We start from the raw sequence: 25,351 nt of genomic DNA on the forward strand, positions 1-25,351 counted from the left end.
AATACCTAGGGTTAAATCTAACTAAAGAGGTAAAGAATTGTACTTGGAAAGCTATAAGATTAAAGAAATTGAAGAGGTCACAAACAGATGGAAATATACACCAAACTCATTGATTAAAATGATGAATGTTGTTAAAACAACCACACTACTCAAAGCATCTATAGGTTCAGTGCAATCCTTATCAAAATATCAATGGTGTTTTTTTCATAAACTATGAACAAATAATTCTAAAATTTGTATGCAAATGCAAAATACCCCAAACAACCAAAAAAAATTATGAAAGAAGAACAAAACTGGTGGTATCACATTCCCTGATTTCAAACTATATTGCAAAGCTACAATAATAAAAATGGTGTGGTACTGGCATCAAAAAAAGTCATATAGATCAATGGAACAGAATAGAGAGCCCAGAAATAAACTCACACACATATGAGAAATTAATCCACAACAAAGGATTCAATAATGTCCAATGGACAAAAGACTGCCTCTTCAATAATCATGTTGGGAAAACTGAACAGCTACATGCAAAAGAATCAAACTGGACAACTTTCTCACACAATATACAAAAATAAACCCAGATGGACTAAAGAATTACGTGTAAGACCTCAAATCATAAAATTTGTAGAAGGAAACATAGGTAGTATGCTCTTTGACATTGGTCTTAGCAATATTTTTTTTGATATGTTTCCTCAGGCAAAGGAGTCAAAAAATAAATAAATGAATAAACAAATGAGACTATATCAAACCAAAAACCTTTTGCACAGCAAAGAAGAAAACTATCAACAAAACTAAAGGTTTCCTACTGAATGGGAGATAATATTTGCAAATAATATGTCCAATAAGCTGGTTCAATATCCAAAATATACAAAGAATTCAAACAACTCAACATCAAAAAACACAAACAACCTGATAAAAATATGGACAGTTTTCCAAAGACATTCAGATGGCCATCAGACACATGAAAAAGTGGTCAACATCATTAATCATCAGGGAAATGCAAATCAAAACCACAATGAGATATCACCTCATACCTGTAGAATAGCTATTATTGGAAGACAACAAATAACAAGTGTGGGGAAAAGGGAACACTTGTGCACTCTTTGTGGGAATGTAAATTTGTGCAGCCACTATTAAAAACATTGTGGAGGTTCCTCAAAAAATTTAAAATAGAACTACCATATGATCCAGCAATTCCACACCTGTGTATTTATCCAAAGAAAACAAAAACACTAATTTGAAAAGATATATGGACACCCATGTTCACTGTAACATTATTTACAATAGCTAATATATGGAAGCAACCTAAGTGCTCATCAGTAGATGAGTGGATAATGAAGATGTGGTGTGTGTGTATGTTTGTGTGTATGTGTATGTGTGTATATATATATATATATATATATATATATATATACACACATACACACACAATGGAATATTACTCAGCCATATAAAAGAATGAAATCTTGTTATTTGTGACAGCACAAATTGCCCTAGAGGGTACTATGATAAGTGAAATGAGTTAGTTAGGCAGAGAAAGACAAAAACTGTATGATTTCACTTATATGTGTAATTAAAAAAACAACAACAACAAATGAATAAACATAACTAAACAGAAGTAGATCCATACATACAGAGAACAAACAGGCAGTTGTCAGATGGGAGGGAGGGTGGAGGGAGAAGGGGAGATATTAAGAGGTACAAACTTTCAGTTACAAAAACAAACACATAGAGAAAGAGATCATATTACCAGAGGCAGAGGGAGAGGAGGTGGAATTGGATGATGGTAATCAAAAGGTACAAATTTCCAGTTATAAGATAAATATGTACTAGGGACAATGTACATGATTAATATAATTAACACTGTTGTATGTTATATAAGAAAGTTGTTAAAAGGGTAAATTCTAAGAGTTCCATCAAAAGGAAAATTTGTTTTTTTCTATTTCTTTAATTTTTAATCTCTGTAAGATGATAGATGTTCACTAAACTTATTGTGGTAATCATTTCATGATGTAAGTCCAATCATTTACTGTACACCTAAAGCTGATAAAATGCTGTATGTCAATTATATCTTAATAATGGAAGAAAAATAAAAATAAAAACATAAATGTTTCCGCTTGGCTGCAGGGAATTTAAACTGTATAAATGTCTATTCATCCCTTCCAAATGTTTCATGTTTCAATTATAGGAATCAATAGAAAGGATAAAGCAATTTGTAAATGGTGGATGCAGACATGTTTCTTTTATTATTGATCTTGTTTGTGTCCAGAGTAGAAATTAGAAAGAAAAACCACATTAAAGAGTGCTCACATGAGCTCTGGAAGAGTATATAATGCAACATCCAAGAGGACTTGAACATAGAGACACCAGATAAAAGAGAATATTCAACTTCCAATAGGAAAATTAACTTTAGTTTTGAAATACATCTTATTAAATATTTTGGAGATGTGAATCACCACTGTTTAGCAGATATTACCTCAATCTTATTTTCCTGTCTTCTTAGCTCTTCCAAATACAGGGCTGACTGAATAGCTTAAACAAATTTTGTTATTTGTATTACCAAATTTAGCACCCTAAATGGGAAAGGTGTTGTTATTTTGTTTCTGTAATACCTGGAATATCTTTAGGGAAAATAAATTGCCTTCTATAAGGATAACTGCAGTGATCTCAATTTATAAGTGTTTATTAAATCATTTTTATAGGACATAATATGCATTCAAGATTCTGAAATCAAGTGAACTAGGATTCTAAAAACTTGGTGTAACTATGTAGACCTATGCAAGCAAGTCTCCAATAGAATAATTCCCACTTTCTAACTTATTTTCTATTTTAATATTTCTGGCTGATCATCTAGACACTGAAGTTGATAGGTACCATAACATGCAAAAATAGATTTATTATCAGAAGTAGTGTACCAAATTTGTCACTACTCAAAGCAATTCAAAATGTAAGTGAAAATTTCTAGCCATTTTGTAAAGTGATTAAAAGATAACTGCTAGTGCCAGGGAAATTTACCCGGGGTGGGGGGGTGACACTGTCAGTTCACTGGAAGGATCAGTCTAAGCTGGTTCTAAATGAGAAAAAATGTTCCTATTTCCTTGCAGTCTGGAAATGCTGAGCAAAAATATCTTTGAGAATGGTAGTTCTGTAGATTCTGTGTAACCACCACCAATTGCCTGAACAGAAATCTCACCTATGTGGAATTTCAGAAAAAGGCAAAAGGTGCCCTCTAACTGCTTCCCCTCACAATCATTTCTTTTCTGTTGACATTCATAATGACAGCTTTGGAAAGGCGTCACTCATAATTTTTGTTAAGGGAGAATTATATATTTTTAGTAATTTAGAGCTCATTTAGCTTAATTTAGCATTTTTTATGTTCATTGCATTTTAACATATATTTATTTTTAACCAAGGTATACAGTCTTTAAAATGTCCCAAGAGCATTTGTAGGTAAGTTAATTAAGTTAGCAATTTAGGTACATGTGTTCTACACTTCACCAAATCCCCATTGTGATGACCAGGTGACATCAGTATAGGAGAAAACATGAAAGAATGCCAGGAACAATGAAAGTGTACCATCTGCCTCACAGAAACTTTGAGGGATATCTGAGATTTAGGGCAGATGAAAACAGATTAGAAAAAGCACCCCTTACTGGGCCAACTCAAAAATCTGTCTCCTGATATTTCCTAGTTATTTTAGGAAATAAGTGGAAATTTCTGCAGCCCAGATTAAAATTTAATTTGCAGACATAAAGACTGAAAAAAAGATTTCTCATTTAAAAAGTTAAGAAGATATGCATTTAAAAATAATATACTCATTTCAATTACAGGGTCTTGACAGAGTCCTGTATTGTTATTTTTCATCACTACCTACCCAGGTTGGGAGTGGGTAATATGTGTGCCTACTGCCTTCCTTGGATGTGGTAGCCATTTCTCAGGCTCCCTCTCTGGAATTGAACCCTGATTATCCTCACACGTGGTCACGACAGTAGGCACCGAGACTACCATCAAAAGTTGATAGGACAGATGATCGAATGGGTTGTTGCCTCAATGTGGGGCAGGCGATTGGCCCAAGGTTATCTAGAGTCACCAAAGCTGCCAGCATCCGCCCTCTGGCTGGGGCTGGAGGGAGGCTGACCAGGTTGGTTTTCATCTGATAAATGTAAGCATCACTCCTGTGAAGGGGTCAGCACCCGTCTGCATGTATTACCTCTAGAATTACCACAGTTATCCAAGTAAGAGAGGAGCAAGTGACCAAAGGAACCATAACTGAATTAATGAGCCATTTACAGATTCACTGTACTGGGGTGCATACTTAGACATGCATGGCTTAATCTTTGAGACAACACCTATCGTCACATAATCTACGAAAAAGGAGGCCAGAATATAAAATGAAGAAAATATACCCTCTTCAATAAGTGGTGCTGGGAAAACTGGACAGCTACATGTAAAAGAAATTAATTAGAACACTTCCTAATACCATACACAAAAATAAACTCAAAATGGATTAAATACCTAAATGTAAGGCCAGACTCTATAAAACTCTTAGAGGAAAACATGCGCGGGACACACTTTGACAGAAATTACAGCAAGATCATTTTTTACCCACTTCCTAGAGTAATGAGAAGAAAAACAAAAATAAACAATGGGACCTAATGAAACTTAAAAGCTTTTACACAACAAAGGAAACCATAAATCAGATTAAAATACAACCCTCAGAATGGGAGAAAGTATTTGCAAAGGAAGCAACTGACAAAGGATTTATCTCCAAAATATACAAACAGCTAACACAGCTCAATATCAAGAAAAAACAAACAACCCAATCCAAAAATGGGTGGAAGACATAAATAGACATTTCTCCAAAGAAGACATACAGATGACCAACAAACACATGAAAAGATGCTCATATCACCAATTATTAGAGAAATACAAATCAAAACAACAATGAGGTATCACATCACACCAGTCAGAATGGCCATCATCAAAAAATCTACAAACAGTAAATGCTGGAGAGGGTGTGGAATAAACAGAACCTTCATGCATTGTTGGTGGGAATGTAAATTGATACATCCACTATGAAGAACAGTATGGAGATTCCTTAAAAAACTAAACATAGAACTACCATATGACCCAGAAATCCCACTACTGGACATATACTCAAAGAAAACCATAATTCAAAAAGACATATGCACCCCAATGTTCATTGCAACACTACTTACAGCAGCCAGGATATGGAAACGACCTAACTGTTCATGAACAGAGGAATGGATAAAGAAGGTGTAGTACATATGTACAATGGAATATTAGTCATAAAAAGGAAGGAAATTGGGTCATTTGTAGAGATGTGGATAGACCTAGAGATTTTCATGCAGAGTGAAGTAAGTCAGAAAGAGAGAAACAAATATCGTATATTAATGCATATACGTGGGATCTGAAAAAAATGGTATAGAGGATGATATTTACAAAGCAGAAACAGAGACCCAGATATAGACAGCAAACGTATGGATACCAAAGGGGAAAGGGGGTGGTGGTGAGATGAATTGGGAGATTGGTATTGACATATATACAGTATTGATACTATGTATAAAATAGATAACTAATAAGAACCTACTGTATAGCACAGGGAACTCTACTCATGCTCTGTGGTGACCTAAATGAAAAGGAAATCCAAAAAAGAGGGTATATATGTATATGTATATCAGATTCACATTGCTGTACAGTATAAATTAACACACTACTGTAAAGCAACTATACTCCAATAAAAACTAAATAAATAAATAGAGACTTCCTTAGTAGCACAGTGGTTGAAAATCTGCTTGCCAGTGCAGGGGACATGGGTTCAATCTTTGGTGTGGGAATATCCCACATGTCGTGGAGCAACTAAGCCCGTGCACCACAACTATTGAGCCTGTGCTCTAGAGCATACACACCACAACTATTGAAGCCTGTGTGCCTAGAGCCCATGCTCTGCAACAAGATAAGCCACTGCAATGAGAAGCCCACACACCACAATGAAGAGTAGCCCCAGCTTGACTCAACAAGAGAAAGTGCGCACACAGCAACAAAGACCCAATGCAGTCAAAATAAATAAATAAATAATAAAATAAAAAAATAATATAATTTCAGAAAAGTGATTTGATTTGACAGAATAATTTTGAACAAACCAATAACATGAGATACCTTTTAAAATCTTCTCCAAGTATTATTTCCAATGAAGGTGCTAGAATAATATTCTTTTACTGGCAAGTTTATTTAAATGTGGCAGGGCAGGAATAAAGACTCAGAACAGACTTGAGGAAACAGGAAGAGGAAGCTGGGATGAAGGGAGAGAATAGCACTGACATATATACACTACCAAATGTAAAATGGATGGCTAGTGGAAAGCTGCTACGTAGCACAGGAAAATCAATTTGATGTGTTGTGACGATCAAGAGGGGTGGGATAAGGAGGGTGGGAATGAGGAGATATGGGTATACATATATACACATATAGCTGATTCACTTTGTTGTACAGCAGAAACTAACACAACATCGTAAAGCAATTATACTCCAATAAAGATGTGAAAAAAATATGTAAGACTTCTAAGCTTCTTTTATGAATTTAGCATAATTATAATGCTGAAACTTGAAGATGGTACAATAAACAGATCTATAGATTAATCTTACCAAGGGACATGCGTGTATATTATTTTAAAAACCTATATATATATATATATATATATATATATATATAAAATACTCAACAGCTAATAGAATTGATGCCATTAATAAAAGGATGATATATCCTTAAGCCTCTATCCATATGTTCTGTCACATTAGGACAAGGGGGAAAACCATATGATTTTCTTGATAATCTCTAACAAACAGTTAAACAAAGTCAGCATTATTTCTTTCATGTTTTTCATCTTTAATTATATTTAATTGTGCATAGTGGGAATAGTTTTACTAAATGAAAGGCTAGTACAATTATATCACTTATCACCATGCATAATTTTTGAGAAGTTCTAGCCAGTGACATAGGATAAAATAAAGGAGATGTATGAACTGTTATAAAATATGTAATTATAACAAGCTCTAATGATATGATTATCTACTCAAAATGCCATATAACAAGCTCTAATGATATGATTATCTACTCAAAATGCCAAGAAAGTAATAAAAACTAAAAAAAAAAATGTTATGGTGACATGGCCTATTACCAAATCCCTATAAAATCAAATAGCTGTTCTATATGCTATCAATAATTACTTGGAAAAAATAATGAAAAAAGACTATCAGTGACAATATAAAACACAAAATACTAAAAATAAATGTGCTAGGCTTATATGTAAAGAAAACCACAAAATTGTAATAAGTATAAATTAAAAATATATATTTTCTGAAAGTAAGATAAAAACATAAAACATGAAAAATTTCCATATAACAACTTATAAATTTAACATTGTTTAAACAAAATCTACAAAAGATATTTTTTAACTTTATAAAATGGACTTTTAATATATAAGGAAGAAGACATGCTTAAATAAGTTGCTATACATTGCTTTAATCAAATAATGTGTTAATCAAAAATACCAGAAACAAAATTAAATTTCAAATATAAAAACATATTTATAACATCTACAATGTGAAGACATTAATATTCATTATATATAAAGAACTCCTATTAAAAATCAATAGAAAAAGAGACCTTCAAGATGGTGGAAGCATGAGATGTGGAGATCACCTTCCTGCCCACAAACACATCAAAAATATAGCTACATGTGAAGCACCTCCTACAGAACACCGACTGAATGCTGGCAGAAGACTTCAGACTTCCCAGAAGGCAAGAAAATCCCCATGTACCTGGGTAGGGCAAAAGAAAAAACAGAGAGAAAACAATAAGGATGAGACCTGCACATCTGGGAGGGAGCTGTGAAGGAGGAAAAGTTTCCACACACTAGGAAGCCCCTTCAATGGCAGAGACAGGGAGTGAGTTGCAGGGAAGCTCTGGAGCCATGGAGGAGAGTGCAGCAACAAGGGTCAGAGGGCAATGTGGAGAGAGTCCCTCACAGAGAATTGGTGCCAACCAAAACTCACTGACCTGAGACGCTTGTCTGCTCACCCACTCGGGTGGGAGGGGGTTGGGAGCTGAGTCTTGGGCTTCAGAGTTCAGATCTCAGGGAGAGGACTGGGGTTGGCTGCATGAAGACAGCTGGAAGGGGGCTAGTGCACCAGAGCTAGCAGGGAGGGAGTCCGGGAAAAAGTCTGGACCTGCTGAAGAGGCAAGAGACCATTGTTTTGGGGTACGTGAGGAGAGGGGGATTCCTTCCACATGAGCCAACAGAAGGCAGAGCACCTCTTAAGAGAGCTCCAGAGATGGGTGTAAGCCACTGCTATCAGCTCCGACACCAGAGATGGGCATGAAACTTTAATGCTGCTGTCACTGCCACCAAAAATCCTGTGTGCAAGGACAGATCACTACCCACACACACACCCATCAGGGTGCCTGTGCAGCATGCCACTGCCAGGGTCCCAAGATCCAGGGACAACTTCCCTGGGAGAACACAGAGAACAACTCAGGCTGTTGCAACATCACAGTGGCCTCTGCCGCCGCAGGCTCACTCCACATTCCAAATACGACTTCTGTACTCTTCAACTCCTTAGGCTGAGTGAGGAAGACAGGTCTAATCAGACGCTGCTTTAACCACCCACTGTCTGGCCAAGGAAAAGACACCTGAGGTCTACCTATGCACAGAAGTGGGGCCAAAACCAAAGCTGAACTCCAGGAGCTGGGTGAACAAAGAAGAGAAAGGGAAATTTCTCAGTGCAGCCTCAGGGGCAGTGAATTAAATCCCCACAATCAACTTGATAAACTCTGCAATGGTGGAATACTTGAATAGACAACAAATGTTACTAAAATTGAGGCAGTGGACTTTGGGAGCAACTGGAGACTTGGGGTGTGCTTACTGTGACTGATTTATTTCTGATTTTTATGTTTATCTTAGTTTACTTTTTAGTGCTTGTTATTGTTGGTGGATTTGTTTATACATTTGGTTGCCCTCTTCTTTTCTTTTATTATTGTTTTATCTCTAATTTATTTATCCATTTATTTATTTATTTATTTATTTTACTTTTATTTAAAAAAATTTTTTTCCTTAATTTTTCTTCCATTTCTTCTGAGCTGTGTGGTTGGCAGGGTATTGGTGCTCTGTTTGGTGTCAGGTCTGAGCCTCTGAGGTAGGAGAGCCAAGTTCAGGACACTGGACAACCAGAGACAACCCAGCCCTACACAATATCACTTGGCAAGAGGTCTCCCAGAGATCTCCATCTCAACACTAAGACCCAGCACCACCCAATGGCCTGTAAGCTCCAGTGCTGTATGTGCCATGCCAAACAACTAACAAGACAAGAACAAAACCCCACCCATTAGCAGCAAGGAAATCTAAAGTCATACTAAGTTCACAGACACACCAAAACACAGCACCAGATGCGGCCTTGTTCACCAGAAAGACAAGTTCCAACCCCATACACCAGAACACAAACACCAGTCTCCTCTACCAGGAAGCCTACACAGCACACTGAACCAACTTTACCCACTGGGGGCAGGCCAAAAAACAAGGGGAACTACAAATCTGCAGCCTGTGAAAGGGAGACCCCAAACACAGTAAGTTATACAAAATGAGAAGACAGAAATATGTAGCAGATAAAGAAGCAAGGTAAAAACCCACTGGACAAAACAAGTGAAGAGGAACTAGGCAGTCTACCTGAAAAGGAATTCAGAGTAATGATAGTAAAGATCAAAAATCTTGGAAATACAATGGAGAAAGTACAAGAAACATTTAACAAGTACTTAGAAGAACTAAAGAGCAAACACACAATGATGAACAACACAATAAATGAAAATAAAAATTCTCTAGAAAGAATCAATAGCAGAATAACAGAGGCAGAAAAATGGATAAGTGACATGGAAGATAAAATTGTGGAAATAACTACTACAGAGCAGAATAAAGAAGAAAGAATGAAAAGAATTGAGGAGAGTCACAGAGACTTCTGGGACAACATTAAACACACCAACATTCAAATTATAGGGGTCCTAGGAGAAGAAGAGAAAAAGAAAGGGTCTGAGAAAAAATTTGAAGAGATTATAGTTGAAAACTTCCCTAATATGGGAAAAGAAATAGTCAACCAACTCCAGGAAGCGTAGAGAGCCCCATACAGGATAAATCTAAGGAGAAACAGGCCAAGACACATTTTAATCAAACTATCAAAAATTAAATACAAAGAAAAATATTAAAAGCAGCAAGGGAAAAGCAACAAATAACATACAAGGGAATCCCCATAAGGTTAGCAGCTGGTCTTTCAGCAGAAACTCTGAAAGCCACAAGAGAGTGGCAGGACATATTTAAAGTGATGAAAGAGAAAAAACCACAACCGAGATTACTCTACTCAGCAAGGATCTCATTCATATGTGACAGAGAAATTAAAACCTTTACAGACAAGCAAACACTGAAAGAATTCAGCACCACCAAACCAGCTTTACAACAAATGCTAAAGGAAATTTTCTAGGTGAGAAACAAAAGAGAAGGAAAAGGCCTATAAAAACAAACCCAAAACAATTAAGAAAACGGTAATAGGAACATACGTATCTATGATTACCTTAAATGTAAATGGATTAAATGCTCCAACCAAAAGCCATACACTGGCTGAAAGGATATAAAAACAAGACCCATATGTATGATATTTACAAGAGACCCACTTCAGAACTAGGGACACATATAGACTGAAAGTGTGGGGATGGAAAAAATATACAACGCAAATGGAAATAAAAAGAAAGCTGGAGTAGCAATTCTCATATCAGACAAAATAGACTTTAATATTACAAGAGACAAAAAAAGACACTACATAATGATCAAGGATTCACTCCAAGAAGAAGGTATAACAATTGTAAATATTTATGCATCCAACATAAGAACACTTTAATGCATAAGGCAAATGGTAACAGCCATGAAAAGGGAAATCGACAGTAACACAATCGTAGCAGAGACTTTAACACCCCCCCTTTCACCAATGCACAGATCAACCAAAATGAAAATAAATAAGGAAACACAAGCTTTAAATGACACATTAATAAGCAAGATTGACTTAATTTATATTTATAGGATATTCCATCCAAAAACAACAGAATATATTTTCTTCTCAAGTGCTCATGGAACATTCCCCAGGATAGATCATATCTATCTACAATTGCAAAAAATAAAATAAAATGTATATCACAAATCAAGCCTTGATAAATTTAAGAAAATGAACTCATATCAACTATCTTTTCCAAACACAATGCTGAGACTAGATATGAATTACAGGGGAAAACTGTAAAAAATACAAACCAATGGAGGCTAAACAATACACTACTACATAAACTGGAGGTCACTGCAGAAGTCAAAGAGGAAATCAAAAAATACCTAGAAATAAATGACAATGAAAACACAATGACCCAAAATCTATGGGTTGCAGCAAAAGCAGTTCTAAGAGGGAAGTAGATAGCAATACAATCCTACCTCAAGAAACAAGAAAAACCACAAATAAACAACCTAAACTTACACCTACAGCAATTAGTGAAAGAAGAACAACAACAACAAAAAAAACAAATTTAGCAAAAAGAAAGAAATCATAAAGATCAGATCAGAAATAAATCACAGAGAAATGAAGGAAAATATAGCCAAGATAAATAAAACTAAAAGTTGGTTCTTTGAGAAGATAAATAAAATTGATAAACCATTAGCCAGACTCATCAAGAAAAATCTGGAGAAGACTCAAATCAACAGAATTACAAATGAAAAAGGAGAAGTAACAACTGACACTGCAGAAATACAAAGGATCATGAGAGATTACCACAAGCAACTATATGCCAATAAAATGGACAACCTGGAAGAAATGGACAAATTCTTAGAAAAGCACAATCTTCTGAGACTGAGCCAGGAAGAAATAGAAAATATAAACAGACAAACCACAAGCACTGAAATTGAAACTGTCAATAAAAATCTTTCAACAAACCAGACCCTAGGACCAGATGGCTTCACAGGTGAATTATATCAAACATTTAGAGAAGAGCTAATGCCTAACCTTCTCAAACTCTTCCAAAATATAGCAGAGGGAGGAACACTCCCAAACTCAATCTACTAGGCCACCATCATCCTGATATCAAAAACAGACAAAGATATAACAGAAAAAGAAAACTACAGGCCAATACAACTGATAAAAATACATGCAAAAATCTTTAACAAAGTACTAGCAAACAAAATCCAGCACCACATTAAAAGGATCATACACCATGATCAAGTGGGGTGTATCCCAGTAATGCAAGGATCCTTCAATATATGCCAAACAATGTGATACACCATGCAAAAAAATTGAAGGATAAAAACTATGTGATAATCTCAATAGATGCAGAAAAAGCTTTTGACAAAATTCAACACCGATTTATGATAAAAACTCTTGAGAAAGTAGGCATAGAGTGACCCTACCTCAACATAATAAAGGCCGTATGTGACAAACCCATAGCAAACATCGTTGTCAATGGTAAAAAACTGAAACCATTTCCTAAGGTCAGGAACAAGACAAGAATGACCACTCTCATCACTATTATTCAACATAAGTTTGAAATTTTTAACCATGGAAATCAGAGTAGAAAAAGAAATAAAAGGAATCCAAATCAGAGAAGAAGAAGTAGAACTGTCACTGTTTGCAGATGGCATGATACTATACATAGAGAATCCTAAAGATGCTACCAGAAAACTACTAGGGGTAATCAATGAATTTGGTAAAGTAACAGGATACAAAATTAATCCACAGAAATCTCTTACATTCCTATACACTAATGATGAAAAATCTGAAAGAGAAATTAAGAAACACTACCATTTACATTGCAACAAAAAAATAAACTATAAAGGAATAAACTTACCTAAGGAGACAAAAGACCTTCATTCAGAAAACTATATTACACTAATGAAAATAATTAAAGATGATAAAAACAGATGGAGAGATATACTATGTTCTTGGATCGGAAGAATCAATATTGTGAAAATGACTATACTACCCAAACAATGTACAGATTCAGTCTAATCCCTATCAAGCTACCAAAGACGTTTTTCACAGAACTAGAACAAAATATTTTACAATTTGTATGGAAACACAAAAGACCCCGAATTGCCAAAACAATATTGAGAAAGAAAAATGGAGCTGGAGGAATCAGGCTCTTGGACTTCAGACTATACTTGAAAGCTACAGTAATCAAGGGAGTAGGGTACTGGCACAAAAACAGAAATATAGATCAATATAACAGGATAGAAAGCTCAGAGATACACCCATGCCCATACGGTCACCTTATCTTTGATAACGGAGGCAAGAATATACAATGGAGAAAAGACAAACACTTCAATAAGTACTGCTGGGAAAACTGGACAGCTACATGTAAAAGAATGAAATTAGAACACTCATAAATCAGAGGAAGATCCATTTTGACCCACCTCCTAGAGAAATGGGAATAAAAACAAAAATAAACAAATGGGACTTAATGAAACTTAAAAGCTTTTGCACAGCAAAGGAAATCATAATCAAGATGAAAAGACAACCCTCAGAATGGGAGAAAATATTTGCAAATGAAGCAACTGACAAAGGAATAAGATCCAAAGTATACAAGCAATACATGCAGCTCAATATCAAATAAACAAACAACCCAATGCAAAAATGGGCAGAAGACCTAAATAGACATTTCTCCAAAGAAGATATACCGATTGACAACAAACCCATGAAAGGATGCTCAGCATCATTAATCATTAGAGGAATGCAAATCAAAACCACAATGAGGTATCACCTCACACCAGTCAGAATGTCCAGCATCAAAAAATCTATAAACAATAAATGTTGGAGAGGGCGTGGAGGAATGTGAACCCTCTTGCACTCTTGGTGGGAATGTAAATTGATACAGCCACTATGGAGAACAGTATGGAGGTTCCTTAAAAAACTAAAAATAGAACTACCAACGACCCAGCAATCCCACTCCTGGGCATATACCCTGAGAAAACCATAATTCAAAGAGTCATGTACCACAATATTCACTGAAGCACTATTTACAATAGCCAGGACATGGAAGCAACCTAAGTGTCCATCAACAGATGAATGGACACAGAGGATATGGCACATATATACAATGGAATATTACTCAGCCATAAAACAAAAAGAAATTGAGTTATTTGTAGTGAGGTAGATGGACCTAGAGAGTGTCATACAGAGTGCAGTACGTCAGAAAGAGAAAAACAAATACCATATCTTAACATATATATATGGAAGGCAAAAAAAAAAAAAAAGTTCTGATGAGTCTAGACACAAGACAGGAATATAGACACAGATGTAGAGAATGGACTTGAGGAAACAGGGAGGGGGAAGGATAAGCTGGGACAAAGTGAGAAAGTAGCATTGATACATATACACTACCAAAGGTAAAGTAGATATCTAGTTAGAAGCAGGTGCATAGCACAGGGAGATCAGTTCAGTCCTTTGTGACCACCTAGAGAGGTGGAATAGGGAGGGAGGGAGGGAAATGCAAAAGGGAGGATATATGCGATACATGTATACATATAGCTGATTCACTTTGTTATACAGCATAAACTAACTCAACATTGTAAAGCAATTATACTCCAATAAAGATGTTAATAAAAATCCATAGAAATTGGGTAAAGAGCAGTCCCATATATATATATATATATATATATATATATATATATATTCAGTAAATCCAGTGAAGTGTTAGTAGTAATATAAGACACCCACATGAAACAGTGCAGGGTTTCCAGTTTTGCTCATTAATTGCCAAATTACCTTAATAATAGTGTAGGTGAAGATACGATAAACTTTTGAGGTTGTTTTTGAAAATAGATATTATCAAGGCTTTGACTAAGCATGGGTGTATTTTATCACTGACAATTTTGTTTTTAAATGACTGCCCTGCCAGTTACTAAATTGTAATTATGAGCAAACAATTAATTTTTATTTTCCTCACTCCTTAACTATGCAATTTGGATAATAATGCCTAACTCACAGAATATGGGACATTAAGAAATCTTGAATCACCTGGTAACATGCATATGAAGTAAACAATAATTGTTCAATATATTGTTAGCATCATAACTATTATTTTTATTATCACTGTAGGTTTGTTTATAATCTAAGGACCTTCAAATTAGGCTTCAGTGTGTCTTCTTTCTCTTTTTTTTAGTATCATTCTTTAAAATGTATGAATAACAAGCTCCTCTCTTTTTGATCAGTTTTGTTTTAGTTGTTTTCATATTTTTGAGTTTTGCAGCATGTATTGAACAAGACATCTGTTTAGAGGAACCTACTGTAAGTGTAACCCAAGTGTGTTCAATGAATACTAATCCACTGAGCTTTTCCAGTTAGTTTTGTCATAGTTAGACTATTAATATAACCAAATCATGTTTAACTTTTTTTTGACACCTTTATTAGAGTATAATTGCTTTACAATAGTGTGCATGTTTAAATTTTTAATAAATTGGTCTGCATTCTATTAGGAATAATGCCACCTCAGATATACCTCACAGACTGCCATGATGCCACTGTGCAAAGCTATGGTATGTGCTGTAAAAAGTCACATGACTGAACCTTTACAATTTTAATATTAAATTACGCATAATGCTGGGAGTGTAAACAAATTCCTCTTTTGTGTACACAGGCTACTTAATTTAGCTTTGACTAAGCTTATTGTCTTTTACTTTTGAATCTGCAATACATATTAACAGAGCCAACTCTTTACAGGATTTTGATGCAGAGATAATGTTTCCTCTTTACTTGTATTCCTTTTCTTTCACTATGCCTCCATTCTCTTTTTGCCTTCTCTTCCCACTGCCTCATGCCATTCCATTCTGCCTTCACTAGTTCTGTAATCATTGGAGAAGTCCTATACTGTATTTTCTTTAAATATTTCTTGCTCCTGGGAAAACTGGGGGGCTCTCTGTTGGGCAGGTGCACTGTACATACCCTGTCTCCACCCCCAGCCCCAGGGAGAGGCTGGCCAGCCTGCCTGTCCTGCAAGGAGCTCCCTGCCTGCATTCCAGGACTATCCCAAATCTGTGGGAGACAGATAATTATTCAGAGATTTAAATTTTAAAAAGATGATAAAATTTGAGAAAAAAAAACAAAAAACAACTTACTTGTCCTGCATTCCCTTTCTTCAGGTTTCTGCTAAATTACTAAAGTTAATCTGAGTTAAGTTAAATCTTTAGTTGGCCTTCCTAGACGTTAATGGATTTGTCTGTTATTCCATCCTGATAACATCCTATTTCAAGCATGACTTTTAACGACTAATGGTAGCATTTCAGCACCAGCTTGAACATTAATGAGGGTAATTTGGATCACAGTATCTTCCATTGCATTTTAAAAGCAGGGATATGTGAGTGTTTGTTCCATGTATTAGTCTTCTACTGATGCCATAACAAGTTACCACAAACTTAGCAGCCTGTAACAAAAATTTATTGTCTCATAGTTCCTTATGTCAGAAGTGTTAGTAGGCTCAGCTAGTTTCTTTTCTCTGATAATCACAAAGCAGAGGTCTAATTTTTGGTCAGCTGGGGTTTTATCTGAAGATTCTGGTGGGAAATTCACTTCCAGGGTCATTCAGGTTCTTGGCAGAATTCAGTTCCCTACTGATGAAGGACTGGGGTTCTTGATTCCTTGCTATCTGTTGTCCACTAGTCATTCTTAGCTTCTAGATACCAGCCATATTCCCTGGCTCTTGACCTCATCCATCCTGAAATCGAGCAATCGTGGTGGGCCAAGTCCTCCACATGCATTGGATCTCTCTGACTCCCCTTTCTGCCGTATCTTTTCAGTTTTCTTTTTGGCCATGTTCATTCTCTCTCTCTCCAACTTTGGTAAAGGGCCCCTATGATCACATTGCACCCACCAGAATGACCCAAGATCATGTCTTTATCTGAAGGTCTATAACCTTAATTACATCTGCAAAGTGCCTTTTGCCATGTAAGGTAACATATTGCAGGTTCCAGAGAATAGAATGTAGATATTTTGAGGGTCCAATTATTTGGTCTGCCACACTCCACATATGTGGGAATTTGACTAACAATATTCTAGAGTTAGAAAGGTGACCTAAATTGTAAAAATAGACCTGAGGCACTCTCAAACATGAGACTCTTCAGCTCTCTTGTATAACTTTATACACAAGAACAGGAACTCACCTACTTTTTCCTTGGACCATAGGAAGTAGTTGTGTCTAGAGCTTTTGTGTGTTTGGTGAGGGGAGGAGAAGTCTTGTTTATGCATCTTTACTTACCAAAGACTTTACTTACCAAAGACTATGCATCTTTACTTACCAAAGACTAGGATGTCTTGTGCCATATGGGTTATGACTTTCATGAACTTTAGACTTGTGAGTGGTAGGATCAAACTTGTTTCATACTCAGAAGCTTACAGGAGAGTGTTGAGGCCCAGCGTAGGCCACCCTAAAGTGTGCCTCAATGGCATATTCATGATTTGAATCAGAGTTACTTAAGAAATGGCCAACACAAGAGGAACACTCCTTTTTGTCTTTCTGAAAGCAGGAGATAAATCTCTCCTGTGAAAGGTGCATTCCCTGTATCTGAAGGTAGAAAGACACCTTTATCTCCAAAGATAGGGGATTCGGGGCAAGAAGCCTGTATAGATAAACCCTGTTAGTTTTAAAATTTACTAACCTAAGCCTAAGCTCTGTTTAGATTCTTCAGTAACTTGGTACCCCAAACCTAACTTTCTTTGTCCTGTCATTTCCTCACAAATTTATTATTTTTTGTATAAAAAGTATAAAAGCTGCCTGCTTTGGCTACTTCTTAGGTCCCATTTCTATGAGACCTCTATGTCCATGAATTAAAATTTCTTTTTGTTTTTTTTTCTCCTGTTAATCTGTCTTGTGTCAATTTTATTATTGGTCCAGTCACCAGAACTCAAGAGGGGTAGAGGAGAAAATTTCCCCTTCCAGCAGTAGCAATCAAGGAAACAATTTATAATTTTTTTTTTATCTCTGGGGTGGGGCCTCTTTTCCCAATATATTCTTCAGTGTCCTAACTGTCCATATGTGCACAAGTCATGCATCTATGAGGGTGGGTCTATACAAAAGCTGTCATTAGCAATGAGGAAAATTGTTAAACATCTAGGGAACAGATGCTTGTTCCTAACCATTCACCCCCATGCCCACAAATTTTGCTTCCTCATTCATTCATTAATTCATTCATCCCACAATAATCTGGGAAGCTTCTACTAAGTGTCAGGCACTATTTTGCTGCTGGGGTTACATCTGTTAAGAAGTTAGACAAATTCCCATCTTTGAGAAGTCTTTTTATTTAATATTGGAGGCAGTCAATAAACAAACAGTTATATAGAAAAACAGTATAGGAAATGTATCCATATTACATAGAGAGAATAATGTAATGGTTAAAGTGAGGGATAAAGATTGGCTATAACTTTATTTTTTTAAACATCTTTATTGGAGTATAATTGCTTTATATGGTTGTGTTTGTTGCTGTATAACAAATTGAAGCAGCTATACGTATACATGTATCCCCATATCCCCTGCCTCTTGCGTCTCTCTCCTATGCTCCCTATCCCACCCCTCTAGGTGGACACAAAGCACCGAGCTGACCTCCCTGTGCTATGAGGCTGCTACCCACTAGCTATCTATTTTATATTTGGTCGGATATATATGTCCATGCCACTCTCTTACTTCGTCCCAGCTCACCCTTCCACTCCCCATGTCCTCAACTCCAATCTCTATGTCTGCGTCTTTATTCCTGTCTTGTCCCTAGGTTCATCAGAACAATTTTTTTTTTTTTTTAGATTCCGTATATATGTGTTACAATATAGTATTTGTTTTTCTTTCTGACTTACTTCATTCTGTATGACAGACTCTAGGTCCATCCACCTCACTACAAATAACTCAATTTAGTTTATTTTTATGGCTAACATTCCATTGTATATATGTGCCACATCTTTATCCATTCATCTGTCTATGGACAATTAAGTTGCTTCCATGTCCTGTCTATTGTAAATAGTGCTTCAATAAACATTGTGGTACATGACTGTTTTAATCATCATTTTCTCATGGTATATTCCAAGTAGTGAGATTGCAGGCTCATATGGTAGTTCTATTTTTAATTTTTTAAGGAATATCCATACTGTTCTCCATAGTGGCTGTATCAGTTTACATTCCCACCAACAGTGCAAGAGGGTTCCCTTTTCTCCGCATCCTCTCCAGCATTTATTGTTTGTAGATTTTTTGATGATGGCCATTCTGACCGGTGTGAGATGATACCTCAGTGTAGTTTTGATTTGCATTTCTCTAATGATTAATGATATTCAGCATCCTTTCATGTGTTTGTTGGCAAATGGTATATCTTCTTTGGAGAAATGTCTATTTAGGTCTTCTGTCCATTTATGGACTGTGTTGTTTTTTTGATATTGAGCTGCATGAGCTGCTTGTAAATTTTGGAGATTAATCCTTTGTCAGTTGCTTCATTGGCAAATATTTTATCCCATTCTGAGGGTTGTCTTTTCATTTTGTTTATGGTTTAATTGCTGTGTAAAATCTTTTAAGTTTCATTAGGTCAATTTGTTTATTTTTGTTTTTATTCCCATTTCTCTAGGAGGTGGGTCAAAAAGGATCTTGCTGTGATTTATGTCATAGAGTGTTCTGCCTGTGTTTTCCTCTAAGAGTTTTATAGTGTCTGACCTTACATTTAGGTCTTTAATCCATTTTGAGTTTATGTTTGTGTATGGTGTTAGGAAGTGTTCCAACTACATTCTTTTACATGTAGCTGTCCACTTTTCCCAGCATCACTTATTGAAGGGGCTGTCTCCATTGTATATTCTTGCCTCCTTTATCAAAGATAACATGACCGTATGTGTCTGGGTTTGTCTCTGGGCTTTCTATCCTGTTACCTTGATCTATATTTCTGTTTTTGTGAAAGTACCATACTGTCTTGATTACTGTAGCTTTGTAGTATAGTCTGAAGTCAGGAAGCCTGATTCATCCAGCTCCATTTTTCTTTCTCAAGATTGATTTGTCTATTCAGGAGCTTTTGTGTTTCCATACAATTTGTGAAATTTTTGTTCTAGTTCTGTGAAAAATGCCATTGGTAGTTTGATAGGGATTGCATTGAATCTGTAGATTGCTTTGGGTAGTATAGACATTTTCACAGTATTCATTCTTGCAATCCAGGAACATGGTTTATCTCTCAATCTGTTTCTATCGTCTTTAATTTCTTTCATCAGTGTCATAGTTTCAGCATACAGATCTTTTGTCTCTTTAGGTATGTTTATTCTGAGGTATTTTATTCCTTTTGTTGTAATGGTAAATGGGAGTGTTTCCTTAATTTCTCTTTCAGCTTTTTCATCATTAGTGTATAGGAGTGCAGGATATTTCTGTGTATTAATTTAGTATCCTGCTACTTTACCAGATTCATTGATTACCCCTAGTAGTTTTATGATAGCATCTTTAGGATTCTCTATGTATAGTATCATGTCATCTGCAGACAGTGACAGCTTTACTTCTTCTTTTCCGATTTGTATTCTTTTTTATTTCTTATTCATCTCTGATGCTGTGGCTAAAACTTCCAAAACTATGTTGAATAATCCTCGTGAGAGTGGGCAACCTTGTCTTCTTCCTGAACTTAGTGGAAATGATTTCAGTTTTTCACCTTTGAGAACAATGTTTGCTGTGGGCTTGTCATATATGGCTTTTATTATTTTGAGGTAAGTTTCCTCTATACCTACTTTATAGAGAGTCTTTATCATAAATGCGTGTTGAATTTTTTCAAAAGATTTTTCTGCATCTATTGAGGTTATAATATGATTTTTATCTTTCAGTTTGTTAATATGCTGTATCACATTGATTGATTTGTGTATATTGAAGAATCCTTGAGTTCCTGGGATAAACCCCAATTGATCATGGTGTATGACCCTTTTAAAGTGCTGCTGGATTCTGTTTGCTAGTATTATGTTGAGCATTTTTGCATCGATGTTCATCAGTGACATTGGCCTGTAGTGTTATTTTTTTGTTACATCTTTGTCTGGTTTTGGTAACAGGGTGATGGTGGCCTTGTAGAATGAGTTTGAGCGTGGTCCTCCCTCTGCTATAGCAAGTATTTGAGAAGGACAGGCGTTAGCTCTTCTTTAAATGTTTGATAGAATTTTCCTGTGAAGCCATCTCATCCTGAGGTTTTGTTTGTTGGAAGATTTTTAATCACAATTTCAATTTCAGTGCTTGTCATTGGTTTGTTCATATTTTCTATTTCTTCCTGTTTCAGTCTTAGAAGGTTATGCTTTTCTACAAATTTGTTCATGTTTTCCAGGTTGTCCATTTTATTGGAATATTGTTGCTTGTAGTAATCTCTCATGATCCTTTGTATTTCTGCAGTGTCAGCTGTTACTTCTTTTTCATTTCTAACTCTGTTGATTTGAGTTTTCTCCCTTTTGTTCTTGATTAATCTGGCTAGTGTTTTATCAATTCTGTTTAACTTCTCAAAGAACTAGCGTTTAGTTTTATTGATCCTTTCTGTAGTTTCCTTCATTTCTTTTTCATTTATTTCTGATCTAATCTTTATTATTTCTTTCCTTCTGCTAACTGGGGTTTTTTTGTTCTTCTTTCTCTAATTGCTGTAGGTGTAAGGTTAGCTTGTTTATTTGAGGTTTTTCTTGTTTCTTGAGGTAGTATTGTATTGCTATAAACTACACTCTTAGAACTGCTTTTGCTCTGTCCCATAGGTTTTGGTTCATCATGTTTTCATTGTAATTTGCTTCTAGGTATATTTTGATTTCCTCTTTGACCTGTTTAGTGATCTCTTGGTTAATTGGTACTGTATTGTTTAGCCTCCATGTGTTTGTATTTTTTATAGTTTTTTCTGCTGTAATTGCTATCTAGTCTCATAGTACTGTGGTCGCAAAAGTTACTTGATATGATTTCAGCTTTCTTAAATTTACCAAGGCTTTATTTGTGACCCAAGATATGATCTATCCTGGAGAATGTTCCATAAGCCCTTGAGAAGGAAGTGTATTCTGTTGTTTTTGGATGGAATGTTCTATAATATCAATTAAGTCCATCTTGTTTAATGTATCATTTAAAGCTTGTGTATCCTTATTTGTTTTCATTTTGGTTGATCCATCCATTGGTTAAAGTGGGGAGTTAAAGTTCCCTACTATTATTGTGTTACTGTCCATTTCCCCTTTTATGGCTGTTAGCATTTACCTTATGTATTGTAGTGCTCCTCTGTTGGGTGCATAAATATTTACAATTGTTAAATCTTCTTGGATTGATTCCTTCATTATTATAGAGTGTCCTTCTTTCTCTCTTCTAATATTCTTTATTTTAAAGTATATTTTGTATGATATGAGAATGCTACTCCAGCTTTCTTTTGATTTCCATTTGCATGGAATATCTTTTTCTAACCCCTCACTTTCAGTCTGTATGTGTCCCTAGGTCTGATGTGGATCTCTTGCAGACATGATACATACGGGTCTGGTTTTTGTATCCATTCAGCCAGTCTATGGCTTTTTATTGGAGCATTTAATCCATATATATTTAAGGTAATTATAGGTATGTATGTTCCTATTACCATTTTCTTAATTGTTTTAGATTTGTTTTTGTAGGATTTTTCCTTTTTTTTTTATTTCCTGCCTAGAGAATTTCCTTTAGCATTTGTTGTAAAGCTGGTTTTATGGTGCTGAATTCTCTTTGCTTTTGCTTGTCTGTAAAGATTTTAATTTCTCCATCAAATCTGAATGAGATCCTTGCCCATTAGAGTGATCTTGTTTGTAGGCTTTTCCTTTTCATCACTTTAAATATGTCCTGCCACTCCCTTCTGTCTTGCAGTGTTTCTGCTGAAAGATCTCTGTTAACCTTAACAGATTCCCTTGTATGTTATTTGTTGTTTTTCCCTTACTGCTTTTAATATTTTTTCTTTGTTTTTAATTTTTGATAGTTTGATTAATATGTGTCTTGGCGTGTTTCTCCTTGGACTTATCCTGTATGGGACTCTCTGCACTTCCTGGACTTGATTGACTCTTTCCTTTGCCATGTTAGGGAGGTTTTCAACTATAATCTCTTTAAATATTTTCTCAGTACCTTTCTTTTTCTCTTCTTCTTCTGGGACCCATATAATTCTAATGTTGTTGCATTTAATGTTGTCCCAGACGTCTCTGAAACTGTCCTCAATTCTTTTCATTCTTTTTTCTTTATTCTGCTCTGCAGTAGTTATTTCCATTATTTTATCTTCCAGGTCATTTATTTGTTCTTCTGCCTCAGTTATTCTGGTATTGATTCCTTCTACAGAATTTTTAATTTCATTTATTGTGTTGTTCATCATTGTGTGTTTGGTCTTCATTTTTTCTGGTTCCTTGTTGAACGTTTCTTGTATTTCCTCCACTCTATTTCCAAGATTTTGGATCATCTTTACTGTCATTCTGAATTCTTTTTCTGGTATCTCTTTAAATATTTTCTCAGTACCTTTCTTTTTCTCTTCTTCTTCTGGGACCCATATAATTCTAATGTTGTTGCATTTAATGTTGTCCCAGACGTCTCTGAAACTGTCCTCAATTCTTTTCATTCTTTTTTCTTTATTCTGCTCTGCAGTAGTTATTTCCATTATTTTATCTTCCAGGTCATTTATTTGTTCTTCTGCCTCAGTTATTCTGGTATTGATTCCTTCTACAGAATTTTTAATTTCATTTATTGTGTTGTTCATCATTGTGTGTTTGGTCTTCATTTTTTCTGGTTCCTTGTTGAACGTTTCTTGTATTTCCTCCACTCTATTTCCAAGATTTTGGATCATCTTTACTGTCATTCTGAATTCTTTTTCTGGTAGACTGCCTATTTCCTCTTCATTTTTTTGGTCTGGTGGGTTTTTACCTTGCTCTTTCATCTGCTCCCTATTTCTCTGTCTTATCATTTTGCTTAACTTACTGTGTTTGGGGTCTCCTTCTCTCAGGCTGCAGGTTCATAGTTCCCATTTTTTTTGGTTCCAGGTCATTTATTTGTTCTTCTGCCTCAGTTATTCTGGTATTGATTCCTTCTACAGAATTTTTAATTTCATTTATTGTGTTGTTCATCATTGTGTGTTTGGTCTTCATTTTTTCTGGTTCCTTGTTGAACGTTTCTTGTATTTCCTCCACTCTATTTCCAAGATTTTGGATCATCTTTACTGTCATTCTGAATTCTTTTTCTGGTAGACTGCCTATTTCCTCTTCATTTTTTTGGTCTGGTGGGTTTTTACCTTGCTCTTTCATCTGCTCCCTATTTCTCTGTCTTATCATTTTGCTTAACTTACTGTGTTTGGGGTCTCCTTCTCTCAGGCTGCAGGTTCATAGTTCCCATTTTTTTTGGTGTCTGCTCCCAGTGGGTAAGGTTGGTTCAGTGTGTTGTGTAGGCTTCCTGGTGGAGGGGACTGGTGCCTGTGGTCTGGTGGATGAGGTTGGATCTTTCTTTCTGGTTGGCAGGACCTTGTCCAGTGTTGTGTTTCAGGGTATCTGTGAACTTAGTATGATTTTAGTCAGCCCCTCTGCTAATGAGTAGGGTTGCATTCCTGTCTTGCTAGTTGTTTGGCATGGGATGTCCAACATTGGTGCTTGTTGGTCGTTGAGTGCAGCTGTGCCTTAGTGTTGAGACGGAGATGCCTGGGAGAGCTCTCACCAATTGATATTACATGGGGCCATGAAGTGTCTGGTGGTCCAATGTCCTGAACTCAGCTCTCCCACCTCAGAGGCTCAGGCATGACACCCGGCCAGAGCACCAAGACCCTGTTATCCACACGACCAGGTATGTGGAGAGTTATTTGCCTTTGGGATGTCTGATGTCTTCTGCCAGTGTTCAATAGGTGTTTTGTAAGCATTGTTCCATATGTAGATGTATTTTTTATTTATTTGTGGGGAGGATAGTGATTTCCACATCTTACTGCTCCACCATTTTGAAGGTCTTCCAAAGATTGGCTATAACTTTAAATGGGATATTAGAAAAAACCTCTGAAAGAAAAATTCCTAATGTAAACAGAAGAGATAACTCATGTTTCCAGATATCCTAAGAATTACAAAGCATCACCCCAGGTGAGATATATCTTGAGGCTATTTTGACAATACTAATAATAGTGGTAATATAGTTATTATATGAACAATCCTTTACTTTTTTAAAAAAGGGAATAAAATTATAAATTAGAAAAAGGGATAAAATTATGCAAAACAAAATGAAACAGTATTTGACATATTAGATATTTTGAGGTTGCCATAATTCATACTGGTAAGAATATATATATCATTATTGCTTGTTTTGACTT

This window comes from Physeter macrocephalus, chromosome 15 (assembly GCF_002837175.3).
Source record: "Physeter macrocephalus isolate SW-GA chromosome 15, ASM283717v5, whole genome shotgun sequence".
Classification (NCBI taxonomy): domain Eukaryota; kingdom Metazoa; phylum Chordata; class Mammalia; order Artiodactyla; family Physeteridae; genus Physeter; species Physeter macrocephalus.